Source organism: Podarcis vaucheri, assembly GCF_965113315.1.
Source record: "Podarcis vaucheri genome assembly, chromosome: 3".
Lineage (NCBI taxonomy): Eukaryota > Metazoa > Chordata > Lepidosauria > Squamata > Lacertidae > Podarcis > Podarcis vaucheri.
In genome coordinates this window covers 42,226,535-42,254,085 of record NC_138761.1, presented here as the reverse complement: position 1 = coordinate 42,254,085, position 27,551 = coordinate 42,226,535, and the positions used below count along the sequence as shown (strand labels likewise).

At 42.2% G+C, this 27,551-nt stretch overlaps 1 protein-coding gene across 1 annotated transcript in view; it reads left to right on the top strand.

The window, feature by feature from the left end:
• The window catches only part of CDC42EP3 (CDC42 effector protein 3), an 81,898-nt gene that overhangs the window by 14,077 nt on the left and 40,270 nt on the right, over window positions 1–27,551 (top strand). The window contains exon 2 of the mRNA XM_082216272.1: window positions 7,752–7,927. The gene's annotated coding sequence lies outside the window, so the exon portion shown is untranslated. The remainder of the gene's footprint in view (window positions 1–7,751; window positions 7,928–27,551) is intronic.

Genomic DNA, 27,551 nt, shown 5'->3' with positions numbered 1-27,551 from the left:
TCCTTTCCGCTGCATGCATGCATGTGTGGTACTGGCAAAAAAATGACCTCTCTGAGCAGCAGGTGTAAAAAGACTGCTTGAGTATCGGATGAATTCCTTTTGTATATTTTAAAGCAAAGCAGCAAGAAACTTTCGTCATACTTCTGAAACATATTAGGGATGAGCTCCCCTGATCTCTGTGATAGGTTGGATTCTGTAGCAGTTCTTAGAATGTATATGAGGCTTTAGAGCAGCAGTGGGAAACCTGTGACCCTCTGGATGTTGCTGAGCTACATCATATTGACCATTGGGCAGGCTGGCAGGCTGGCTGGTGGAGTCCATCAACATCTGGAAGCCCACAGGTTCCCCAGCTGGGCGTTAGAACAGGGGACTCCAACTCCCATCAGCCCCAGCGAGCAAGGCCAATGGTCAGGGATTATGGGAGTTTCAGTCCAAAATATTTGGAGGGCACTACGTTGGCGACCCCTGCTCTAAAATCTTCAGAGGTTCACATACCTCATCTCAGTAACTAGCAGTGAGTCACCATCCCTTTCTATTTTCAAAGTCAGAAAAAACAGCCTCCCAATTGTTTCCTAATCCATGTACCCACAACTGGAAACACTCCTATTCAAATGCTACAAAATACATAGCATTTAATATACAGCATGCCTCAAAATTCCAACTTTTTATCTCTTTGTGAGAAAAAGTACATGGCTTAGAAAGCTCACTCCTTGCTTTAAGCACCCTTTATAAGAGCTGAGGAGAGGAACTCTATTGGCACACTTTGTGGGAACAGATGGCAGTAAAGCATGTTAAAGACTAACTAATCTGTGATAAGTCCTTTTGAGAATACTCTCTGAGTTTTTTAAAAATCCTGTTCTCACTGACAAGATATTTGTTAAAAAATAAACAGTGGGGAGATATAAACAAAACCTGTGCACACATGCTTTTATATTCAGTTGCCTCCTTGAACATACATTTTAAAAACAGTGTCTTGAAAGTGATCTTAAAACTTGGAGTGGTTGCTTTAATCTACATTAATTATTATAGAAACAAAAATGGAAAGTGATTCATTCCTGGTTAATTCACCCAGAGTGAAAATAAAAAACATAACAACTCAGCTTGGTGCTTTTCCTTGGCCAGCGTCACGCAGTCGCTAGAGTTAGGTTTGGAAAACCAGATGGAAATCTCTGCTTATGCAAACCACGGTTGCTTGCGTAGCCTGGCTGACATCACAGGGTTATAGGCAGGATGAGATAAGGATATTTTGGAACATTCCTTAATAGTAAAAAGAGCAAGTTGCCTCCTGAAGGCAGAGTGATTCATATGGCCCCTTTGAACCTGATGTGGTCTCGTTGACTGGAGCCCTTTTCAATGATGAATGTAGGTTTAAGTTTAATTTCTTCTGCAGGGAGGCGATAGTGGTGTCAGACAGCAGCCCTTACCTAAAGGCATTTCATAGACTGGGTCCAAACCTGTGGAACTCCCTCATGACTGAGATTAGGCAGGCACCCTCCTTGTTGAACATCAGGTGCACAACAAAGACTTTATTATTCCATCAGGTATTTTAAGGTATTGTTTGGTTTTATGGTGAGTTTTTACTGTTTAATCTTTGGTGTGGTTTATTTTTATGCACATCACTTAGAAATCCTAATGATTAAATGGTATATAAACACCTTAAATGAATAATACAGTGGTGCCCCGCAAGACGAATGCCTTGCAAGATGGAAAACTCGCTAGACGAAAGAGTTTTCCGTTTTGGAGGTGCTTCGCAAGATGAATTTCCTATGGGCTTGCTTCGCAAGGCGACAATGTCTTGCGAGTTCCTGCTGGTTTTTTCCCCTCCCCCCCCTTTTCTAAGCCGCTAAGCTGCTTATCAGCTGATCCGATCAGCAGATAAGCCGCTAATAGTGCTAATCCGCTAATCCGTCAATGGGCTTGCTTCGCAAGACGAAAAAACCGCTAGCTGAAGAGAATCACAGAATGGATTCTTTTCGTCTTGCGAGGCACCACTGTAAATCTATCTGGGCACTTCTTGCGTTCTTCTTACTACATCTGGCTGGGTCTGATGGAAGTTGACATTCAACAACATCTGGAGGGCCATGGGTTTGCTTTCTCTAGGAAAGGCAACTCTGAGGCAGCTGCTTCAGCTTCTACCTCAGATTCTCCCGGTGGCTGTGTGTACTACAGGACACAGCCATAAAACAGGCCTGCATGACTTAATACTCACCAAGCAATGAATTGTAGCCTGCAGAGTGCTTGATGCTTCTGTTTTTTCCTCAGAAAAGAAGAGGTTTGCTGAGATGCTGGTGGGTCGTCAGCACCATCCACGATTGGCAGGTTGCGTTTGGGTTGTCTGCACGCCTGACCTACATCAGTAATGCATTAATGAGGAAATGGAGGAGTATTGCACCACAAATGAAATGCAATATGGGGGGAGGGAAGGTGGACATAGATTGTTCATCTGGGGAAACCCTGAGGACATTTGTATACAAGTAGTACAACTGGGCCCCCTCCCTGCTGACAAACATCGCTTGCACATGATGAAAAGGTTGCATTGAGGGGAATAGGACAAATATAAGCTAGGCAAGGGGACTAGTGGGAGCAGCTGGCTAGACAGCTGCATTTCAGAGAGAGGTTTGTGGAGGGAGTGGGGGAGGGGGTTGAGTGGATAAGATTTAGATATGGACACAAGCTGAGCCAAACCTCTAAACCGACGTTTCTTTTGAGTAGTATCTAAATGAAAGCCCCTAAACATAGACTCATCTGCTCGTGCCAAGGAAGCACAGGCCACTAAAGAACTAAAACACAGCCTGCATTTCTCAGTGGTGGCTGTGAGCTTTGTAACCAGATGCTGACGGTCTCTTTCTTGTGCTCCAGTGTGAGGCTCAGCATGACACAGAAAGCGCTGGAAACACAGCTGAGTTTTCATATGGCCCTCAGGTGATAAAAAGGACCATTGCCTGTAATGAAGAAGACACACCAGATCTCCTGATTTCCAGCCCTTTAAATCAACAAAGGAGAAATAGGGAAGATACTGGCAGAGGAGAAAGCCAACACAGTAGACCCATTCAAAGGCTGTTCTGCCCTGTGTGGGTAGGTAAGAAAACACTTCCCTGAAGATAAAGTGCCAGAAATGTTTGAGTCCAACATGGTGGCCATATGGTGTTCTCCCCCTCCTCTTGTCTACCAGAGCATGCAACCGGCAACACAAATTCTTTAAATTCATCTTTTTATACATAAAATACATTCAGATGGAAAGATTATTTGGACACTTTGGAAACTGTTCTTGTTTTTATAAAGATTATTTACAAGGGAGTAGAGGCTTGCTGACACTGGATAAATTTCTTGGCTTCAATGTTCACATTGTACACCGGCCAGTTTTCTCTTGATGACTCCCCCAGGGGAATTTACTTTTGTGTAAATATTCTTAGGATCAGGTGTTTTGTTCAAGTTTGCTTGTTTGTTTTACCTGTAGCCAGGTAGGAAAAGAACTTAATTTTGTGCAATACAGTTTCAAGTATCAATTGTTTCCTGAACATGTAATGGTTTATGGTAAAATGGAAAAGTATTTCCTAAGCAGGAATGAAACAGCATATTAAGTGTAAAAACCAGTCTGGTTCAAACATTCCCATTGAAGTCTAAATCTGGAAACAAACATATTTGTTGAAGAGAGTTCAGATCTCTCAGGGTTTTAATGTGGCAGGATTTGTCCCCTCAACTGGTAATCAAATAGTGTAATTGACTTCCATTGGTCAGTCAAATGCTTGCTTCAGAGAAAAACTCATTTTTGAAATGGTTTCTTCAACATCTGCAGGCCTCTACCCACCACAGAGTAAAAAGGCTGATAATCCAAATATAGATTTAGTGACGATCCAAAGAGCTGAAACAAAATCAAACTCAACAGTCTAAACAAACTCAGCTTTATATTTTGGCAATGTATGCTCAATGATAATGTTTGGCTTTTTCCTTTTTAACTGCCGCCTCTTAGAAGATAGTTTAGCACTTATCTCCCTCAGTTCAAAGGTGGTTTTAGAGGGTTTGCTGTGGAATTCAAGATACACAGATTTGTTTACAGGTTGAACATATTGCCCTTTCATCTTTTGTGGAATCTACTCTCCTGATGTTTTCTTTACAGTATTATATCCGGGACTTTTAATTGTACCTTTTCTTCTCATTTTTTGCATGGATAATAATAATAATAATAATAATAATAATAATAATAATAATAATTTATTTGTTTATTATTTATATCCCGCCCATTTGGCTGGGTTTCTCCAGCCACTCTGGGTGGCTCCCAACAGAATATTAATAATAAAAAAATGTGATAAAACATCAAACATTAGAAACTTCCCTAAACGGGGTTGCCTTCAGATATATTCTAAAAGTCAGGTAGTTTATTTCCTTGACATCTGATGGGAGGGCATTCCACAGGACAGGCACCACTACCGAGAAGGCCCTCCTGCCGGATTCCCTGTAGCTTCACATCTCACAGTGAGGGAACCGCCAGAAGGCCCTCAGTGGATGTAAAGGCATATGTAAAAAGAAATGGATACTTCTGAGTCTTTTAATATATTTACATACCTTTAGCATAATGCTTCTTTGAGTGTTTGCCTCGCTTCACCTCAGTACTTTTTAGTGGGATCTATTCATACATTCAGCTGCAAGTCATTGAATGGTAGTGTGTGTACATGCACGGACTGTCCCAGCATTTCCCTCAGTCCAAACCTGTGTACACCATAGTGTGCCTACTACAGCAGTTGTGTGTCTGGAGTGGGCAGAAACCAGGGAGGGTTGAGCAGGAGAATCATTGGTGCTGTGTGTCTCATTCTGATCAGCATTTTAAAGTGGGGGTGGGGAACCTCAGATCCAGGAATGAGTCCAGGTTCTCCATCCCTGTTTTAACTCTATAACCTCAGTCTCCTGGTTGCAAATATGGCAGCCCTGCATAGGAAGGAATCCACCAAAACATACAGTAGTTGATATACACCATGCATTCTTTGTCAAGTTCTGCATAACTTGAAAAGAAAGGAGGTTGTACAGTAGCAGTGTGTGGTGGTGAGTGTCACTGTTAACTTGGTTGTAGGAGAAAGAAAAATATAATTTATTGTTCCTGGCCTCCTTCCACTTTACTGTTCTTACCTATAAAACATCTATTGTGGCATTTCCTACTTCCTATGGGTCTAGATCATTATTTGATACACAGGAGAATTTCATCTAATAAAATATGAAATAGGAGCTGCCTCAAGGAAGAGAAGAAAGTAATGCCTACAGTCAATCTCAGGTCATTCCTGGCCTTTGACAGCTGTTTCCCTCATGTGAGAAAAGTCAAAAGCAAGTCAAAAAAAGATGTTGAAGTTTATACTTTTGGTCTCCCCTGACACTGAAAGATTGCTCTTAAAGAGATACAGGTAGCGAAATATCAACAAAACAGATCTCCACATGCAAGACCAAAAGGCATGGCATCCATTGACAAATAAGTTTCAGCTCCAAATGTAGTAAAAAGAGTTCCCTACCCTGTGATCAGTCAGCTAGTGACTGGTGCCCACTCGGACTGTTGGGAGCCAACAGTACATGCAATCATAGCCAATGGCTGGCAGAGCTAACCATTTCCAGTTCCACCCCATCCTCCTGACAACAACTGCCAGTCAGAGGCAAGAATCCTTCACAACATGGACCAGTGGTTTGACAAGACAGGTGTTCTTGGTCAGTTAGAAGGCAGAACAGGGAACACAGATTCAGCCTGTGGCGGGTGGTGTAATTCCAGTGGTGTGTGGTGAAATTTTTTGTAGGGGAACAGTTAGGGCCAGAGGCATCAGCTTGTGAGGGCGATGGGTGGGGGGCTAATACCGCAAGTGTGAGCATTGTGTCTCCCTCTCTTAGCCAGACAGAAACTTCATGGGCTTTGGGAAGGAGACGCCAGGCTTTCGGCAGAATCCTGGAGTCCCCTTGGCTCTTTCCCCCAGCTGGGCATGCTTTTGGAAGAAGGTGGAAGGACTCTTGGACCTGTCGGATCATCGTGCTTCCCTCCCTACGCCGAGCAAAAGCTTCCCAGGCTTTGGGAAACAGGCACCAGGGGAACATTTAGATTTTATGTATGCAAATAGTTTTAATTTCACCGATGTTTAATTGTATTTTAATGATTAATTTTTCTGTGTTTTTAGTGGTTCTTGGTTTTGTCTGTAAACTACCTTGCATCAGGGAAAAGGGGGGGTATAAATTAACAACAGTAACAACAGTGCTATTTTTCTAGAAAAGGAGGTGTCAGAATAATGGCAATGGCAACCACCTGAGAGGTGCCAGAACTGAGTTCCAGTGAGTTCCAGCTGAAAAAAGCCCTGAATAATAATAATAATAATAATAATAATAATAATAATAATAATACATGACTAAGGATACAGCAGTTTCATCTATCTCTTCATAAATATTGAGCAAGCAAGGTTGTACAATTGATGGCACAAACCCTGTGTGCAGGTTTGCGGGTTGCACAGAACTCTTCATCAGTCAGAACAGAAATAATCTTAGCAATAATCAGATTGCGAAAACCAATTCTAGATTTGTTTTGTCTCTTGTCCATTTCATAGCACAAACATTCTGCTAAAAGCACTCATTTGTCAGAAAGCATTTTCTAATCCAGAAGCTCAACACATTAACACCACACAAAGATACACTATATTCAGTCTGGCAAACTTTACCAGACAAGTTGGAATGCAATCTGGAAACATTTACTGGATTTTCAAATGCAAATGCCAACCACTGTATTTCATTCAGTAGGGGAAGACTTTAAACCTACTATGTTTGTAAAATGTGAATGTCATAATGTACACGGAAACAAATTAAGATCCTTGCAATAAAATAAGCTGCAGTTAGTATTGGGCTCCTTTGGGAGGGAGGGTGGGATATAAATTTAACAAATAATATTTGTGAGGGGAAAGAGCAGCTATTAAAGCGATTTGGGATTTGAGTCATTGTCTTTTTAAAAAAAAAAAATCAAAGAGAAGTAAAGATGATGGCGCTTTTGCTGCTTAATTTATATTAAAATTTTCTATCCAAGCTGATGTTGGCATCAGTCCCAATGCTCATGGACCTGCAAGTTATGCAGGTCCAGTGAACCAGGGTGCAAGACGTGTCAGGTTTGTTTCTTGTGAATGAAGTCTCGTCCATTAGCACAAGTGGGGCACTTCCCTACCAAGCTGCCCTCAGCCAGCCCCCACCTGCCTGCTTCCTTACTTTCGCCCAGTCCAGGGCACGGAACTAGCTGTCAGCTTCTTTACTCTTTAGTCTCAGTGTTGCCTTTGTAGAACTCAGCAGGGAGAAAGAAGTGGACAAAGTCAGAATTAGTTGGCTCCATTTTTCATTGGCTATCTCCACCTACTGTTGAGCTTCCTGCCTTTTGTTCTACCAGTCTGAATGGGCACCAGCCTGCACCATCTGAGTGAATCTTGAATGGATCGCCAGAGTGAGCCCATAGCGGTGTACCCAGAAAACTAGTTTACCATTAGAGAACCAGATTCCAGTGTGACAATAGCAATAGTCCCCAAAATAAGTGGCTGGCCTTGAATGAACTGGCCCTCACTTTATTCATTGGCTTTGGTACAACACTTGGAGGCTAATAACAACAACAACAACAACAACAACAATAATAATAATAATAATAATAATAATGCTCCTATTTAGAATTTATATAACACACTGGAATGCTCAAAGTGTTTTGTATACATTCTTATTGCAACTTTGTAAGGTAGGTCAGGATTCTTATCCCTGTATTGCAGATGGCAACTTCAAGAGAGGTAGCTGTGTTAGTCTGCAGCAGCATGAGTGACAGGCCTGACGCACTGTAAAGACTCACACATTTATTATTGTGGCCTAAGTGGACTGGAATACCCTTCATCATCAGATGTACCCTCATCCTGCTCCGCTCCAGTCAATATGAAAAATGGTGCCAGGGGTAAGTCTTCATAACTCATTATCAATTGCTTACTTTTATTGTAGCCGTAAAGAGTTACAGGGGCCCTCTGTCTAGGGTGACACCCATGAATTACAGTGTTCTAAACCAAGCTGTGCAGTAACTTATTTGAATAAGAATGGTAGTCTCCTTTATACAACAGATATGTAGAGATTTTTGGTCCTGTGTTGACAAACAGATGTGGGTTGAGTCCTAGTGCATTTTACTCAGATTAAAACCATTGTAATTATGGGCCTAATTTAGTCATGGCCGTGAATTTCAGTGGGTCTTCTTTGAGATTGACTAACATTGGGTACAAGCCTATGTTGTTTATCTCCCTTCCCTACATTGCCCCAGTATGTGACTTGCTGCCACTTTTATAGTGCATCTTTTCTTGCTCATATAGCTGCAGACCTTGAGCCCCAGTCAGCAACTAGCTCTATGGGAGGCCCATTTTGAAGAAGAGCTAGCAGGTGGTCTGTCATCTCCCAAAGTGGGCTGCCATCCCCACTGTAGTTTCTTGTCTCTGGTTTATCAACTGGGGGACCAGCTGACACACTTCAGGGGGGGGTCAATGTAGCCCTACACCCTCCAATTCTTTGCTTGTTTACTAAATTTATACACCACTCTTCATTCAAAGATCACAGGGTGGTGTACAGTATAAAATCACAAAAAACATGGTATAACAGCAACAATACTAACCCTGCCTCCTTTGCCTATAGTGTTTTTTATTAACAGTCCTGAACAGCTCAGAATCTTACCTTTTAGAGCAGGGCCAATTTCAGCTCTGTAGGATTTACTGCTGTATGTATGTGTCTTTGTGTGTGCTTTCTATAACCTTGAGGCATGCCGATTGGAGCATGGTGTAAAAGACTTATTTAAGAATTCTGAGCCCACTTTAAATGCCTGGCAGAATAGGTCTTCGCCAAAAGATAATTAGCATTGGCCAAACTTTGGGCAGAGGAGGGAGAAAGGTATTCTACAACCAAGTAGAATCATAGAATAGAATCATAGAGTTGGAAGAGACCACAAGGGCCATCGAGTCCAACCCCCTGCCAAGCAGGAAACACCATCAGAGCACTCCTGACATATGGTTGTCAAGCCTCTGCTTAAAGACCTCCAAAGAAGGAGACTCCACCACACTCCTTGGCAGCAAATTCCACTGTCGAACAGCTCTTACTGTCAGGAAGTTCTTCCTAATGTTTAGGTGGAATCTTCTTTCTTGTAGTTTGGATCCATTGCTCCGTGTCTGCTTCTCTGGAGCAGCAGAAAACAACCTTTCTCCCTCCTCTATGTGACATCCTTTTATATATTTGAACATGGCTATCATATCACCCCTTAACAAGTACCATTGCCATGAAAGCGCTCTAGCAGGTTGTAGATCCTCTGAACTCATTAAGGGGTGGCATTACCAAGAAGGCCAAGACTAGATTGAAATTCATTTTTTCTATAGACAACGTGGTTGGAACAGTACAAAATATACAAAAGGAGCATGCTCCCTGCTCAGTCTAAATAAGAGAGCAGCCCAGAACGGCATACTCACAGGGTATGTCTATGCCCAAGGTAAATAATTGTAGAACAGTTCAGTCTGATGAATTGTACTGGTGCTTACAGAAGCCCAAGCCATGACAAATCTGTTAGAACATAGTCCATTGACTTACTTAAGTTCTATTGATGTCAAGGGTAGAAAACAGTTCTGTTCATTGGTTTCAATTGTATATTTATCCATGTGATTAAAGCTATAATCCTATGCACACTTACTTAGGAGCAAGTCCCGATGAATTTAATGTGATTTATTTCAGAGTAAACATTCATACACTGGTGTTGCATACTGCTTTCAAGGAAATCAGTGGGATGAGAGGTGCTTAACTTCAGAGAGGTGCTTAACCTCATCACACATTAAGGTGCCATTTTTTAGGTAAATGAGCACCTTATATTTTCTGTGTTATCTTAATCTGGGAGACTATGGAGCACATGTAATGCTGGGGAGGGGGGAATCAGGAAGCTGGTGGAGGAAAAAAGCATTGAAAATAAAACATTCCTTCTCTACATGTCTTTCCCTAGGCAAAGATGTGTCACATGTTTTGAATGTACTTGTGAATTCTGTCTTGCCTGCTAAGCGACAAAAGCAGAAATCTGTACTCAGCATGCTAGCATCCTCTTGTTATTGGATATGGGGGTTAGATATTATTTCTCGGTTTCTAGTCTTTCATTATAATCTACATTCTCATCATGGAAAGAGGTCTGAGAACTTGTGGGTGAGAAAATGGAGTCAGTAAACCCTTGTTTCAAGGCTTTTGAAGTCTGCAGGATTATATGACTATCTCCATTCATTTCAGTGGTTGGTGAAACAGATTTTTCAGAGGCTGAAAAAATCTTCCTGCTTTTCTGATGTCTGATTAGAATGGATTGTGCAGATATTTATTTACTTCATGTTTCCATTCCCAGTTCACCATCAGACCCCAAAATATGTCTGAAATGTGAGGTCTCTGATAGCAGACTAGGCTCTACTTATTCGACACTGAATTTGCTCTTGGAAACAGCAGTTTGAAGGGTACTGAGTGATCATAAAGAACGCCACCATGCTGCACATTCCATGCCTACGCAGGAACTGCAGAATTACATTCTCTTAAGTATTGTCCAGACGTTGGAATCTGTTAATGTCTGCAGATTGCACTATTTGCTTCCAACCTTTAACAAGTTTTGTTACAATGTAGGCATTGCTTGTTATTATAATTGATCTAGCCCTTAATAGGTTGTTTACAGTATCTCTAATGCATCTTCATAACAATCCTTTAAAGTACCAGCAGGTGGATGGTGTAATGGCTTAGGTAGCCACTGCCTGCTGAAGCTAAGTAGGGTCGAGCCTGGTTAAACAATCCTTTAAAGCGGCTTATTAATATTCTCTCTAACAGAAAGAGAACCCAGGCACTGAGAGTACCATTTGCCCTATAAACACCAGAGTGTTTATAGCTATGGCTGCTATAGCACTTCATCCGTAATCATTGTATGACTAAGCTGTTCATATTTTAGTTCATAGCTATTAAAAACTTCTGCTAGGATGCTTCCATATTTAGAATCTTTGACACTGCTGAAACATTGCTTTTCCGGACTTAACTGGAAGCAGAATCAACACAGCAGTTAATATTGTGTTCTGTTATCCAGCAATGTTCATCCCCATGGCTGAGATTATTTTTACAATGTTTACACGTTATAATGGTTACGCAGTCCGCAAAGCCCTCTCTAACTTTAAATAGAACTGATGTCCATGCCATTTTACCTCTAATTACTTCCTGTTTGGTGTGGTCACAGTGTTACTGATGTATTGCCCTTTGAATAGTTAGTTCCTGTTCCCTTCAAGCTCCCATATACAGATCACCCTTCTGTAGAAAGTGAAGAAATTCTACACCCAGAACCCATATGTGTGCATACAGTGCTCCAGCACCATGTCACTGACACAGTCAGCTTTGAACTTACGTGCATACTGTAGAATGTATTCTCCCTTTCATATTCTGGTTGAGGATGAATGCTAGTACAGAATTTAGAAGTCTACCTCAATTGAGTTTTTTGTTTGTTTTAAAGGAAAAGCAAATTCCCTGTCTCCATGAGAAAAGAATAGAGTCACACATAGTCTGAAGTTCTGGTTTTAAATGTAGAACTCAGACATGATTTTCTAGGGATGCAGAGTAGTGTCGCTTTGACATCCGGCCCAGTGGTTGGGAGCCCTCTATACCTAGCACTGGATACAAGAGTGGCAAGCAGTTCAATTTACTACCAGAAATGTCAGGAAGGACTGCTTGGGGACTGATGCCCCTTGCTTAATGCTGCTGCCAATTTGTCTACAGTCCTCTGCCCATACCTCCCTCCTTCTTCAAGTGCCTTATTCTACTCCCCCATGGCAAAAAGTTCCACATTCTTTAAAAACCAGAGCAGAATAAATTATGTAAAATATGATAAGCTTGGAAGCAGCCTGTTTCATTCCTTCAAGAGTTTGGGGTTTTTTTGGGTTGGTTTTTGTTTTTAATTAAAGAGCACTGAATACCAGACAGACATCTTGAGCTATGAGAAAAGCACATGTCTGGTTATAAAAGTTGGACAGAGAGAGCTACCTCCCACTTCTACATGGGGACAGAAATCTGATATTCATACTATGTTGGGATCAGAAATATGCCACTGCTACGCCGACTGGCAAAATAGCCACCATATTCAATACATACTCAGCCCAGGAGAGAAGGAGAAAAATACACAAGTGGAGAAAAAAAACAGCATCCCTGGAAAGAGGGCCAGCCCTACCATTTGGTAGGTGGCTGCCTCAGGCGGCAAGTGATGGAGTGGTGAGAGGACAGTGGTGACAGCCTCACCATCTGCTCCTTCTGAGTTCTCCTTGCTGTTTCCATGTATTGCTGGACAGAGCTGTGTGTGCTACAGCTACTGCATCACCTAAGCTAACTGACTGCCCTCGGGGGTGGTGGAAGATACAAGACCAGTTGACTTCTGTATGTAAAAAGGGGGTTGGTACCATGTTGTCCTTTGCTTCACGCAGCAAAATATCTAGGGCCAACCATGCCCTGGAAACTGCCAGTGCCCACCAAGCAGGGACATGTCCCCCACAAATGAGGGAGCCAATGAACTCAAGATGACAGGGACATACACACCCAGCACATATCCCTACACACATCCACAGAAGCAACACATGCAGAAATGCTGCCCTGGCTCCATCGATCCCAGTAGCACCAGCAATGACCCTGCTATGGCTAGTCCTTACATACAGCAATGACCCTGCTATGGCTGGTCCTTACATATGCCTTATAGGTAGGAGTTAGAATTCCTATTTTTCAAGAACTTTTTCAGAGCTCAAGGCACAAAGAGGAGGAGAGAGAGCTCATGCAATGCTGCACCTACAGAGCTCCCTGAGCAGGGGACCAGCAGGAAGCACACACAGCTCTCCTGGGAGAAGGGTTCAAGATCTACCCAGGGAGGAAACAGTTTTGCCTAGCAGCCCAGGGCAAGGACAGACCCAAACTGGAAATGTCTCACTGAATAAGCCGTGGGGCTAGGAAGCAGGAGGGTGTGTTTTGCCTCAAGTGGCAAACGGGATGCATAGGCCCTGAATAAGAGTGAAACACCAATGCTAGCTTGGAATTACTGTGGCCTATTCAGATGGAGTGGAGGGGAAATGAAGAAGGAAAAGTTGAAAGATGAATACACTATAGAAACCATAATCTGAGGGTTCCTCCCTTCCCCTTTTATTGGCAAACTGTGGAACAGTCTGGACTTGGCTGAAGAGTTGTTGCTGCAGAGAGAATTCATTATGAGTTTAATAAGAATTCTTCAAATGTTTCAAACCCCAGTGTTAATCTAGCACATCTAGCACAAACTGAGAACTGCATAGCTCGAAGCTGAACATGGAATCCCAGTAAGCAATTCCAGTCCTCTGAGAGCAGCTGGATCAACACATTAGCAATGAATCATCAATTCTGCCTCTGATTTTCTCCCTTATTAATGAAAACATCCATGTCTTTCCAAGTTTACATAATCTGGGGTCACATGGTTACTGCTGCGAAACAAAAAAACTCTTCTAAGACCTCATTAGAGGAAAACAAATGTATGAATAGACTATTTTTGTCCATTTCATTCCCTGGTCAGCAGCTGCTTTTGCTGGAAGGCCACTTTGGCTGGGGTAGTGGCAGGCTAGGTCTCCAACTCCCTTTCTCCCATAGATCCTCCTGCCAAGTTCTAGCACTCCAATGTTCACCTCTCCACCCAATTTTTCATCTCTTGGTTGGCAGCAGGGGGTGGGGACTACATTTTGCCCACGGGCCTCCAGCTGCTAACCACTATACAGCAATGCTTGTTCATGCTGATCACGCTCCAGAGTACAGTAGTTGGAGTCATCATTATGAGTTAGAAACACAGTATGAAATCTGTGTTTCTTTCAGTATTCATCTGAAAATTCATAAGCACTTAATGTTGGGTTTATGCCCATTTAGTACCTCCAGCACTGAGAATAAGGGGATGCTAAAGCACAGCTGTTATGCAGAGTTGGGCTGTGAATGCTCCTGTGGAACAGTGGGAGTTCCTTCTCCCTTGGTACTATGTAGACACCAGACTTGGTAGCTGGTAATAGATGAGGAAGGACTATTGGTGAGAGTCATATACCTCAGCGGTAGAGCATCTGCTTTGGATGCAGAAAATCCCAGGTTTAATTTCCTCATCTCTAGGTAGGGCTGGGTATGTCTTCAGTTTGGAGCTGTTGTCCAGTAGATGATGCTGGATAGATGGACCAATGGTCTGAGGAAACTTCCAATATTCCTAAGCTTGGCTGAAGCAGTTGCAAGAGAAGCCTGTTAATGGTATTTTCCTAAATATAGCTGCTTCTCAAAGGTTGACTGAATCATGACATTTACTAGAATGAATAATAAACAGCTTTATGGTCTTCCCAATCTCATATCTAAGGGATAACTGCTGGGGGAAATATGTTGGCCTAAATACACACACACACACACACACACACACACACACACCAACAACAACAACCAGGGCTCTTAACTGTTAGAGAAGCAACGTGCATAGTGTCCAAATAAAATGTAATTTTTAAACAGTTATAAAATAATTTTACAATTATATGATGGGGTGGGGGAAACAGCCCTATGTTTCAATGACTAAAATGAATATGATGACACACATGACATACACGTACAATACACAGCTCTGCAAGAGAACTTTTAGGACTCTGAAAAGCTATTGGTAGATGACAATGGAATGAGCTCTCAAACCTGCTACCTTGAAATTATGGTCTCTTGGTGACCTGGTAGTAAGCATGTGCCATTAGGAAAGTACTGCATTGTTCATGTAACACATAACCTGCCCAGGTAATACAATGTAGGAAGCTAAGGCCCTACTATTGTGTATGTGTCATTCCTCCTCCTGGCACTGATAATAGCATCATAAGGCATTTCAGATTGTCTGTTCTACTGGAGTCTGGAGCACGAACCTGTCAGCAAAATTTATTGGAAACTCCACCACATGGAACTCATGGAATTTCCTGTTCCTCTTATGAGTTTTGCTCTTCCGGATTTAAAAACATTGTACTTAAGGTAAAATGGCTTTAGTCAACATAAGTGCTACAGGTAAATTCTACTTCCACACACTCTGGAAAAAATATAGCCTCTTTCAAATATGTAACAGATATAAAAATAAAAAGGCCAAGCAATGTACTTTTAGATGCTGACTCAGTAATTTACTAGCCATTATAGAACATGAAAGAAAAGTTAAATCATAACTGTTGGTGGCAACAGATAAAGGAGCCCCAGTCTGATTGAGAAGGAGAAACCGGACTGGGGAGATGCAGAAAGGTCTACCTTGGCATTCCTCAGAAGCTAATCAACAATGGTGGAGAAGTTGCCCTGAAAGACAACTTGCCCACCATCCTATCCACAACTGCAGGGAAGTCTGAATGTGTTCAAGAGTACACATGCTCATTTTACTATAGCTAGAGGCCACAGAACAGACTGGTGTCCTTTATAAACAGAACGTACAACTGAGAACACACAACCCCCCACAAAAAAACCCAGACATGTAGGGATTCTCAGTAGACAATTCAGTGTGGAAAGTTTGCACTCAAAGCAAAGCTCTTGAAAAGCACTTCTCTGTGCACATGACCTATTTCCAACTTTAAATGTGTGGTATGACTTAGGCTGCATCAACAAAAGCATAGTGTCCAGATCACAAGAAGTCATAGTTCCACTGTATTCTGAGCTGGTCAGGCTGCATTTGGAGCAACGTGTCCGGTACTAGGTGCTCCGTTTTAAGGAGGACATTGGCATACTGGAGAATGTCCAGAGGACGGTAACCAGGATTGTGAAGGGCATGGAAACCAGATCATATGAAGAGTGGCTGAAAAATATGTTTAGCCTAGGGAGAACAGAAGATTAAGCAGAGACATGATAGTTGGCTTGAAATATCTAAGTGGCTGTCACACAGAAGATGGAGCAGACTTGTTCTCTGTTCCTTCAGAGAACAGGCTATATCCACTGTGAGTCATACTCAAAGCTGACCCACTGAAAATAATGGACATAGCTAATTTAGAGTCTACTTGGAGTTGAACTTGGATAAAACCTTATGAGTGAAAGTTGCAGGGAAGCTAAACATAGGAGAAACTTCCTAATGGCATGAGTTGTTCAATAGTTGTTCAATAGTAGAGCAAGCTGCTTCAGGAAGTGTTAGGCCCTCCTTTGCTGGAGGTATTTAAAAAGAATTGGGACAACCATTTATCAGGGATCCTGCACTGACCTCCAAGATCTCTTTCAGCTCTACAATTTGATGAACCCAGTCAATTTGAAACTAAAAGGACGCATTCTGTCGCCATTCCTACAAGTATGTCTCTGCAAATGGAATTGCAAGTGTATTAAAGGTTTGCTCCTTTATCCAAAACAATTCAGAAACAGAAAGGTAGCTCTGCAAAGCACAATGGTTCCAGAGCGTGGCCTGAAGGCACAGGATTCAGCAGCCTTGCTCTATCTGGTTAGTGTTTGAACAGAGGCCATGTGGGAACCTTATGTAGGCCACTTTCCATTCTCTCATGAAGACACAGGTACAAATGAAATGAATAAATAAATCATGGATGTCCTAGATTTCAGAACACCTCTGCTTTGTGACCCTTTTCTGAACACACACCACATTTCTGGAGTGTTCCTTTGGCAATGTGAACATACAACCATTATGACCAATAGCAACACTGTCTTACCTATTAAATTTCCAATTACACTTGTCTGAGCTACTGTATTAGGAACGTGTGAATGACTATGTGACTTGTAAGCATGAAAATTGTCTAACCGTCACCTCACTCTTTAGATTATGCACAGAGAGGAATAAAAGTTCCAATGCTTTCTGAAATAAAAGGTACAAGAGGTGCTAGATAAGAAAAAAAAACAATGTTAAAAAACCCCAGAATCCCAATATCAGGGGATAGTATTCTTTAACCATGTATTTGGTGGTATTTTACAGCTCAGCGGTCCAAATTCACATAAAGTGAATATTCCTGACCAATGTAGATATATTACTGGATGCCATGAATCACTGTTTACTGGACATTCTCATGAAATATGATACATTTCTGACTCATTTTTAATTCCCTCGCCAGTATAAGTCATAAAGTAATATGAAACTATAGGCTACAGGTACCCCAAATTGAGTTCAGGGAGGACTATTTTCTGTTTTTAGGGACAATAATGAATTCTTTATTTCACCTCCCTCCCTCATGCACAGGCTCATGTGAGAATGCTATTTAGTTCTCTTCAGAAATTACCCTTCAAGTATTCAACTGAGTTTGGTGAAGGTGCAGAGGGGAAATCAAGTGGCTCTGTCCTACCTGACTTCTGCACATCAAGTGAAGGTTTGAAGGGATCCTAAACACATTGAATCCTTCCTTTCAACCTTTGCTGAAGGCCAAGGGAAACAGCCAGTGGGCATCAACATGTTTGGGGAAGGGGTGGGGCCAATAGACACACTTCCCTTCTATGCAGTCACTGAACATGTGGAGGCTAATTTCTGAAAAGTCTTTTCTGTTGTCTTGCAGTATCATGGCACAATAATGTTATGGGTTTGTGGGGGGCCATGTTTCCCTAAATTTCTGGGTGCCAGATCCTCCCCATAATTCCTGGATTTAGTAAAAGTTAGAATTAATCTAGGTTTGATTAAACACAGAAACTCTCTGGATTTAATTATGCTAACAAGCTAAGCCAGCTTGGCAGAGCTAGCTGGATAATTGTAGAGTTGGAAGGGGACTCTGAGGATCTTCTGGTCCAGCCCCCTGCAATGCAGAAATATGCAGCTGTCCCATAGGGGATCAAATGGCTGGCCTGTTACGTATTTAGTGGTCTGTGTTTGCCTGAGCTTGAGTCTGGACTAAGGATTCTGAGCTCCTGTGTTCTGATTCGATACATGGTGTCCAATCACAGAACATTTCCAGATTTGGGCCTCTGCCATTGGCCCTCGAACTTTGAGTCGTGATTTGCAGTTTGGAAGTTTAGACAGCCAATCACGTTGGGAGTGGGAGTGGCCCAGGCTTTCAGAAATGTATCTAAGCAGTTGCTTTGCCTCGATTTCCCAGTTATGTAGTTCAATAAAGGTTCCTGCTGTTATCACTGTGTCTTGCCTCTTGGGAACCCACCTACACTTCATGGCCCACCAAAGAAACCATCAGAGGGCAAGACTGCCAGGCAAAGGGGAGTGGAGTGGGACCCCTTCTTTGCTGGGTGCTAGTGGGCAGAGGCAAAGGCTAAGATTAGGGTTCCAACTCTGAATGCCATAGGCAGGGAGGAAGTCCTTGGAGTTGGTTAGCACCAAGAAGGAGGAGAGGCAGAACTTCATGAGAGCTGGGGATGACAGGCTGGAACAAAGAGACACACAGGGTGACTGTCTTTTGAGTCCAATGTTGTCCTTAAGGGGGAAGCCAGATCTCATGGAATCTGATTGCTCTGCAATCCCTCCAGCTAGGTGCAGGTTGTGTGTATATATATATGTGTGTAAATAAAACATTATATCATAATGACACCACAGTTTCTGCTGTGCCCAATTTTTGAAGGAAACCCGAACCCTCAGTAAGCACTTGGAATCTCACATCACTCAGAGGTGGGTGGCATGTAACAATATTGTTGTGCTCTTCGAGCAGTGAGTACTTCTCTTGGAATAGTGCAAGGTTACAAGGGTGCAGGTCCTTTCCTTGTGGAAGAAGGTGGCAGGAGGCTTATAGGTGTTTTGTAAGGTTTGCATGTATTTACTGATATACAGGTTGAGCATAGGTGGAGACAAGTTTAAATATTCCAACAGCCCAAAGTAGTTTTGTTTTGTTTAATTCCAGTTTAGGATTATTGGATTAAATATTCTTAGCAACCATTTTTAATAAGTGAGAGGAAGTGTGGGATCATGGCTAAGTGTGTACACAGTGAGATGGGAAGCACCTCCTCTTAGCCATGAACTTGTTAGGTGGCTTTAGGCAAATCCAGTAGGATTCTCCCTTTCTCTGTTGTGACCATCATCCATGCCACCCAGCTGAAAGCAGGGACTGTCTTGTTTTTATTGTGCTTATGTAAGTCACCCTGAAAGCCTTTTGACCTAGGATAAAAATTCCTTAAATAAATGAATATATTACTGCCTCCACTCCTGCCAGACCAGCAGTCTGGCAATCAGTTATTATTGTGTTTGTTTATTTATTACATTTGCATCTCATGTTTCTTCAGTCAAACTTAAGGTAGCATGCATGGGGTTACCAGACCATCCTCTATCCTGTCACTGACCAAGTTTTGTTCATCTTTACCTTCAGACCAGAGTCTTACCTGGTTTCCCTTATGAGGATGTTGCAAGAATTACCAAGGCAATGCATATAAAGAGCTTTGGACATTTGAATTCTGCTGTATTTATTATCAGCATCACATAACTCTTTCAACAGATGAGATTAATCATATGCAGAAAGCCGTATAATTTGGTTGTGATGAGTACCTATCATGCTTTGTACATTTGCTGGTGAATTGTGTAGTTGTGCTCTTATCTTAGATGCATGAACATAGCCAGAGAGCACTAGCATCCATCAATAGGAGTCAACATGGATGGAGGAGGGAATTTTACCAGCTCCACTCAGCAGATTAGCAGTTTGTAGGTGATGAAAGCCAATTATCACATAGCAATTGATGCAAGAACTTTCACACGTTCACATTATAAAGAAATAGCCATTATCATATAGATATTATAATGTGTGTAACTACTCTTAAGGGTTCGTCTTTTTAAAAAGCTGATGCAAGAGCAGGTGGATTAAATTAAATAAACTAAATGCAATCTAATTAGCCACCAGATTCACAAAACACCACAAAAATTAGGATGCCCTCATTGGACATGAGATATTATGTGAACCCAAGCAGTTTTGTTTACCCAGTCTAGACAGGACCACAAAGAAGTACTTCATTGACATAATACAATGGTAAGAAGTTTGGGTAGAATCACTGATGCCAAAAAGAAGAGGCATTAACAAAAAAGGAACAAAGAGAAATGGCACTAAGTGCTGCTGAACATCAAATGGACTGGGGCAGGGAAATAATGAATAAAGATTACAGAAAGGAACAGACAGCTGTACTGGGTATGATAGTCTCAGCCCTTCAAAATGCAGCCAGCCCACTTTTTATATATGGGAAGCAAAGCTTTCTTGAATCCTTAAGATTGCCTGTCTTAGAATTAAGTATTAGAATTTCTGGTCCAGCAGATTAACATACCGACTGCAGCAAGATGGAAGTGAGTCAGTCTTCAAGTATTTCTGCACCTAAACAAACAGATTTTACTCAAGAAAGAAAAATATTTTTCACTTCCATTATAAATGGCAGGGATGTGGTGGCTGAGCTCTATCTACATCATAAGCCAGGAATCTGTCATTGGAATGGGACTAGGGTTACTATGCACACTTTTATCTTGGAGCGAGTCCCAGTGAGCTCAGTAGGACTCCCTTCCTAAACATGCATAGGATCGCTCTACATGAAGTGCAAACAGGGCATCCTTCACCAGCCTGGGGCTCGCCAGATGTTTTGGACTACAACTCCCACCAGGCCTGAGCAGCACATGCTGACTGGGGCTGATGGGAGTTGTAGTCCAAAATATATGAACAGCACCAGGTTGGTGACGGCTGAAATAGTGTGGAAAGCATGGGACCAGATCCAAGTGGTATTTGAGGTCACACATATCAGGCAGCTGTCCATCACTTTTGTACAAACATAAGGCGCATCACATGCAGTCTGGAAAAACAATGAGTAAGGCTCATTGTACCCACATATATTTAAAAGAAACACAAATCCTGAAATATTCCAGGGACATCATAAACCCAAGAGTTCCATTGAACTCACCAAATAATCCTTGGCTGTTACATTTATCCTGATGCAGTTACAGCAAACAACATTTTCAAGAACTTCAGAACTCGAGATGCTCAGCATTGCTGAGTCTAAACAAACAGCATTGATTAACATTCTCTTTCTCTCATCTGAGCTATTTTGCTTCAGAGACGTCACTGTTAAAGTTAATAGCTTAACAGCAAACCACATTTAAGGGAATGCCTGGCATTAACAGTTCCAGGCCCCAAACGAGATGCTTTGTGGTCAATTAAGCAATGCATATTATATCATATAGAGGCATGACTAATACTTGAGGATTAGTGCAAATCCCTTTCACTCATGCGCTTCCTGCTAAAATATGTATTCCTGCCCTACCATACCACTAAGATGGGCATCAGCAAAGATAGGCAGTTTAGGCTGCAAACAACCCTCTGCATACTTACTGAGGAGCAAGTCCAATAGAACTCGGTGCGAGTTACTTCCAAGTAAGGGTTGGCCTTTTAGAGACATCAGATGGTTACAACGGAGATAAGCCTCTTAAGAACACTAGAGAAAAACCCTTTCCAGGCAATCAGCTTAGAGTACAATAAATGCACAGACACTACTCATTTATTGCATGGGATTAAGACATAATGATACTGAGCATTAGTATAGTGCTGTTGAGTATTGAAAAAGTTTCACATCCTACCTTAACAATCTTTTCAACGGGCAGGTAAGGTAAGTCCATATTTTTATCTTCATATTGCATCTGGTCCAGATGCAGCATCCAGAATGGCTTTTAGTGTTTGCTTCTCAGAACATATCACACCGACTTGGTTTGTATTGGCTTCTGATTCATATAAGGGCAAAATCCCAAGAGCTGCTGGCTATTATTGCTAAACCCCTAAATGGCTTGAGACCAGGTTATCTGAAGGGCCCCCTACTCCCACAGGAACCTGACTGTGCATTTCATTCAACACCTGTGGCTCCATCTTTGAAGGTGCATTTGGTGAGGACACCAAAGGGAACCTTCTTGGTAATGCAAGAGATTCTGGAACTTCTTCCTGATAGATATTTGGTTGGCCCCCTCCCTCTTGAGTTTGAAACCAGTTGTTGGGAATCACAGCTGGGGAGAGCACTGTTGTGCTCAGGGTCTGCTTGAAGGTTTTCCACGGGCATCTGGTTGGCCACTGTGAGAACAGACTGCTGGAGAGCATGATTGTGGAGCCTGATGCAGCAGACTTTTCTGATGTTCTTAGCAGGGTTGCAAAGGCTTAAAAAAAAAAAAGAAATCTGCACCTTTAGTATGTTTTAATCTCTTGTTGTGACAAAGTATCTTTAAACTGACCCAGCTTTATGCCTCATTCTAGCTGCTGTTTTAATTATTTAATTATTCCAGTTTTTATCTCATTGTTTTTAATCGTACGTTTGTGTTGGGAGCTTTTTTGAGAATCAAAATGCAAGGTAGGCATTTTCTAAAATAATTAATTTTTCCTTCCAGGAGCACTGTGGTCACATCCACAGCATTATTCAAAGCCAGAACTGGATTTGGTGTTTAGAAGGGCTCATTTTTGAGCCTCTAGTTGGTAAAGAGCCTTTCTTAACCTGACATCACTATTTAGGCTCTCAGTGCATCTGCACCTGGGGTTCTGCTTTAGGATAGACAGAGAATGTGTGTGTGTGTGCGTGTGCCCCATGTTCACTCTTGGACACAGTACTCAGACACTCTGCTTGAGGAAGCCTGAAAGTCTTATTCAGGAAATCAGCACAGTCTCAGCATTTCCTCAGAGTACAGGATTAATCTATGACAGAGAAGGTACCTGGCTAAGAAGTAGCTGAGATGTCCCAGAACCTGACACACCTCTCCTACTCCACCTTTAAAGAACAGGGTGCGGCCATTCATCTATATGGTTCTTATCCCCATTGAGAACACTGTGCTCCCAAGTGTGTGCTCCTGTGGGAATATGCATGGCTGAGTCTGTCTGCATTGGTGCAGACAGTGGCACCTCCTTGGCAAGAGGACCTGAGTCCAACCCTTGGCCTCTCCTTCTGTCTCTAATTCAGCTGGCCCTGCCAGCTCACCAGCTTCCTTTCCCTGGCTACCGTGGAAACTTTGCTCTCAGAGGTTTGAGTGGAGACTGACTCAGGTGGCTCCTCCTCCCTCTTCTGTGCTGTCCAGCAACAGTGAGGTGGAACCCTCTCCCAAGTCACCACTTGAACTTTCCCACTTCCAGCCTCTGCCTTCTTCTCCTCCTCTTCCTCCTCTGACAGATCCTACTATCCCCCCCTCTGTCCCAGTTGATGCCACAGGAACTAAGACAATAGATGTGGGGGTTAATTTGTATTTTTATATTGCATTTTTATGTTGTGAACCGCCCTGAGATATATGGATGAAGGGCAGTATACAAATTTAATATAAACAAACAAACAAAAATGTGCAAATGGGTAACTGAGATATTGTAAATGGGTCATTGGCAACAGGTTTCTTGTGGGATTTTCACTGGAAAGGGTAAAGCAGGATTAAATCAGGGAAATAATGCCGGCTGGCATTTTCATGCTGACAACGCCATGCAGATGGTGCAAAAAAATTGCATGCATGAGGAACACTGATCTCACCAGAACACCTATCTAGACAAACTGTACTTTCTGTGTATAAGACTATGTTTTTTTACTCTAAAATAATGTTTAAAATATGGGCTCGTCTTATACACAGATAGTATCTCCCCCCCCCCATTTTCTTAAATTGGAGTCCCCCAAAATAGGGGACTTCTTATACATGGGGGCGTCTTATAGACGGAAAAATACAGTACTCAGAAACTGAGTGTGCATGTTAGGGTACCAATTGGACAGTGCCTGTATGAACTCACAGATGATGTCTCCCCATCCACTATATAGCTATGTAATACTGCACTAGTACAGTGGTTAAGTACTTAATTTGTTCTGGAGGTCCATTCTTAACCTGAAACTGTTCTTAACCTGAAGCACCACTTTAGCTAATGGGGCCTCCCGCTGCTGCCACGCGGCCGGAGCACGATTTCTGTTCTCATCCTGAAGCAAAGTTCTTAATCTGAAGCACTATTTCTGAGTTAGCGGAGTCTGTAACCTGAAGCGTATGTAACTGGAAGCATATGTAACCCGAGGTACCACTGTACCTCTGACTGGGAACTGCAGTGTGTGTTGTTTCAAAAATATCTATGCTGAGGTTGGTGTTTTTTTTAATAGCACACAAAACTACTCAAGTTCAGCTGAGCTTTGGAGCTGCCTTTCCAGAACCAGATTTGTTGTTGGTGATACGAAGTGACTGAAATGACCTGCTTGCACTCCATCCATCAAACACCTGGACAGGGAGCTTTCCACACAGTGATCAAAGCATGGCTTGCTGTGTTGATATATTGGCGAACCTATATGGGGCTGAGCACTGGGAAGTGATAGACAAAGAGGGTTTGCTGACTACAGACAGGCACATCTGTTTCAGGCTGACTTTCCAGATGAAGGCCGTCAATAATCAAGAGCATACACGATCAGAACTGAAAAGGTTCAGATGATTTGTGCTCTCTGCTCAGTGTCTCTGCCACATGCAGTACTACCTAGTTTGGCAGGAGCCTCCTCTATAAATAAACATACACACACCTTTCTGTAAGTGGCACACCCTTCTAATTTGCAAATCACCTGACGGCTTCCTGCCAGCCCAGTCTCTTAAGCAAAGCACAGGCACCTTTATAGTGCCATATGTCATGGCTTGTGACACTGTCAGAAATCAGAGCACTGTATCCTAGGCAAAGATAACAAAGACCAAGTTGGGGGGGGGGGACAGAGATGTGCAAGCAAAAAGACATGTGTGATGAGGAAAAGAACAGAGCTGCCAACTTTTTAACAAGCCATGGTATCATCTAGATTTGCATATATCTTGGTATTTTCTTGCATTCTGAGTTGCCCTTAACAGTAGCAGCCAACTGGTTAAAAAGTTCACTGCATTTTCTGCCCCCCCCCCGCTGCAAAAGAGTTTGCAGAACTTCAAAGCACCAAATGCCCCGATATCATTTGTAATGTCAGGTGACTGACCACTGGGCAGCCCTGCCCACCCATCAAATTTGGGCTGTGAGGCAGATCCTGATAAGGTAAATTGAGGGGAAATGTAGACCCAGAGCTCCATTCAGTGCCCCTGCTGGGCTGCTTGCCAGTAGAGTGGAACCACAGTTCCAGTGGACTGCTTTACCAAGGCCTCCCAAACTTATCCCTGGGCTTGATATAAATGAGTATTTGCAGGCCAAAAAAATGAGGGAGCAGCAAGGAAGATGAATCCCCTTCATGAGTTATTTTCCTATTTCCAGTTGCCTCCAAGCTGCTTTCTTCTCCATAGGTTTCCAGATATTTATTTATAAGGGTACATTCACAGATTTAATCCAGTCAAGGTGATGCAGGGGGAGAAATTGAGAACAAATTGGGATGGAAAATCAGCCAGTGGGACACCAACATACCCTCCAACATGCTGAGTCCCAAAACTGGGATGTGTGTCTTCCCATCCATGTTCCTGAATAAATCATGTGATCATGGAGTCCTACAAACAAGCTATTTTCAGGGCTGTGCTCTCACAGCACCCCAAAATGTGTGTTTTGGGGCATTGCGTGAGATCGTCGCCCTCCAAAAAGAGCTTTCTTCAAGGCAATATCTCAGTGTGAAATCACAGCATCCCAAATGGCTGCCATGCTCTTGCAGGAAAAAGCAGGATGTCCTGGTTTTTCCGGGACACTTTTGGGATATGCACCAATGTCATTCCTCCACTCAAAGAAACACACAGAAACACCTGTTGGGACTTTGTTGCATCGATTTGCATGTAATGTGTAGTTTGTCCTTGATCCTCATACAACAGGCTGCTACTACATTTTTATGCTGCTAACTGCCCTATGATCTTTGAACTAAGGGTGGTATAGAAATTTAATATGTAAATTAAATTAATAAATACCACTGACAAAGTTCCAGCACTTAAGGCCCATCCATAGGGGCCTTCCACTGGGGATTATTCAGTTATTTTATAAAGTCTATTAATGCTGCGGTTACATGTTTATGAAGGCCATGAAATGATTTGCCAGTTGGAATTAGGCAGCAATTTGTATGAGAAACTGGCAGTGGTGTGAAAGGCAGCCATGGTTGATGGTTTCCTATGGGTACCAACGAGCTAGCGAAATTCAAGCATCTTTCAAGGCCATCTCTCAGTCAACCCTTGAGTGTGAGGTAAGTTTCATGTTCTTATTGATTTCATCAGAATATGATTAGTACTGGCTATCAGAGTGTTAGGCAACCAATCACGGGCCTTACCTCCTAGTAGAAATGGTGGGAAAATTGACAACTTTTCACCTTCTGTAAGGATAACAAACATTTGCTCTCGCCTGGATTCCCTGAGACAGTCCAGATGGAATTGTAGATGATGGAGGTCGTGTCCCTATGGAGGGTACCTCCTGCTTCATACAGTAAACTTTGGAATCTACCCATTAATATGCCTTAATTTAAAACAAATAAGCAGATAGCCAAATTTGGTTCACACAGGCTCTGTGTTTGTGCAGCGTTTACAGCGTCAGGCTTCAGACAGCAGAAACTTCAGCCCTGGCCTTGGCTCAGCCTCCGCTCATATGAGGAATGTGAGACCTGATTGTGAAATCTGAGCTCAGCACTGAGAACCGCATTAGGTACCTTTCCTGTATCCTCTGTGAACACCCTTTTATATATATAACAAACAAAGCACATGTAAAACGATTCTTCACCGGCCCACATCCACACCCAGCTGACTACAGCATTTCCTAATTAGGTTATACTCAATCTTTATAATGGCCTGTTAGTAATAGATGTGGTACTAGAGGGTAATGATAATCTCCGTTGATATTATTCACTTCCCAGGAATGTAGGGCAGAAGCTGCTCTGCTGGCTTCAGCAGAGAACAATGGGAGAGAAGCGAACCAATAAAGCAGCTATGTCATCTTCTCTGGGCTGTGCAAATCCATGTTTGCTCTGTGATGTCTGACAAGCAGGAGGAGGAGGATAAAAATAATGACAATAATAGTTTGTAAAACCACCCTTCGCTGTGATGCCGCAAGAATTTGGGAAGCTCTTAAAAAAGTTCACCGACTCAGGCAATGAAGATCTGGAATTGCCTGCTGTATTAAGAGAGTTGGAAGTCATGAATGGCTTCCTCTTACGTTTTTACAATGAAAGCAAAAATGAGCTAATATAAATAATTGTGGGCTAAACCCCAAGAATATTTTTATTCCAAATTAAAGACAGCAAAGAGCCCCATTATTCATTCCAGATACCAAGTGCTTTCAATTTACCCATGAAATCAGTTGATACTGAAAGTTCCTCTCAACACCTTGTAGAACTGGGCCCCCAGCATATTAAAGATGAGTGCATTTTTAAAAATGGTGCTTTAAAAACTTAACCAAAGGAAAATAGTCTGTTTACTGTTTATAAAGTTCTCCTGTGAGCCATCCAATATAAGAGGGACTTGTAATGGCGTTCCTAGCTTGTGTCTCAGTAAAAGGATCTGTTCCTTTATGCAGAGTTGGGGAAGGAATCAACAACCTTGCATCAAACTTTCCTTGAAGATGTACAAAAATAGTACATCTTATGCAGGGCCGGATTAAGACTTAAGAGGCCCTAAGCACTTAAAAGGTTTTGTTGCCCCCATATATCACATCTAATTCAAAATTTAAACACTAATAAAACATTAACATTTTTAATAAAACATTAATAAAATTCTATTTTTTTGAAATGAAACGAAACCTTGG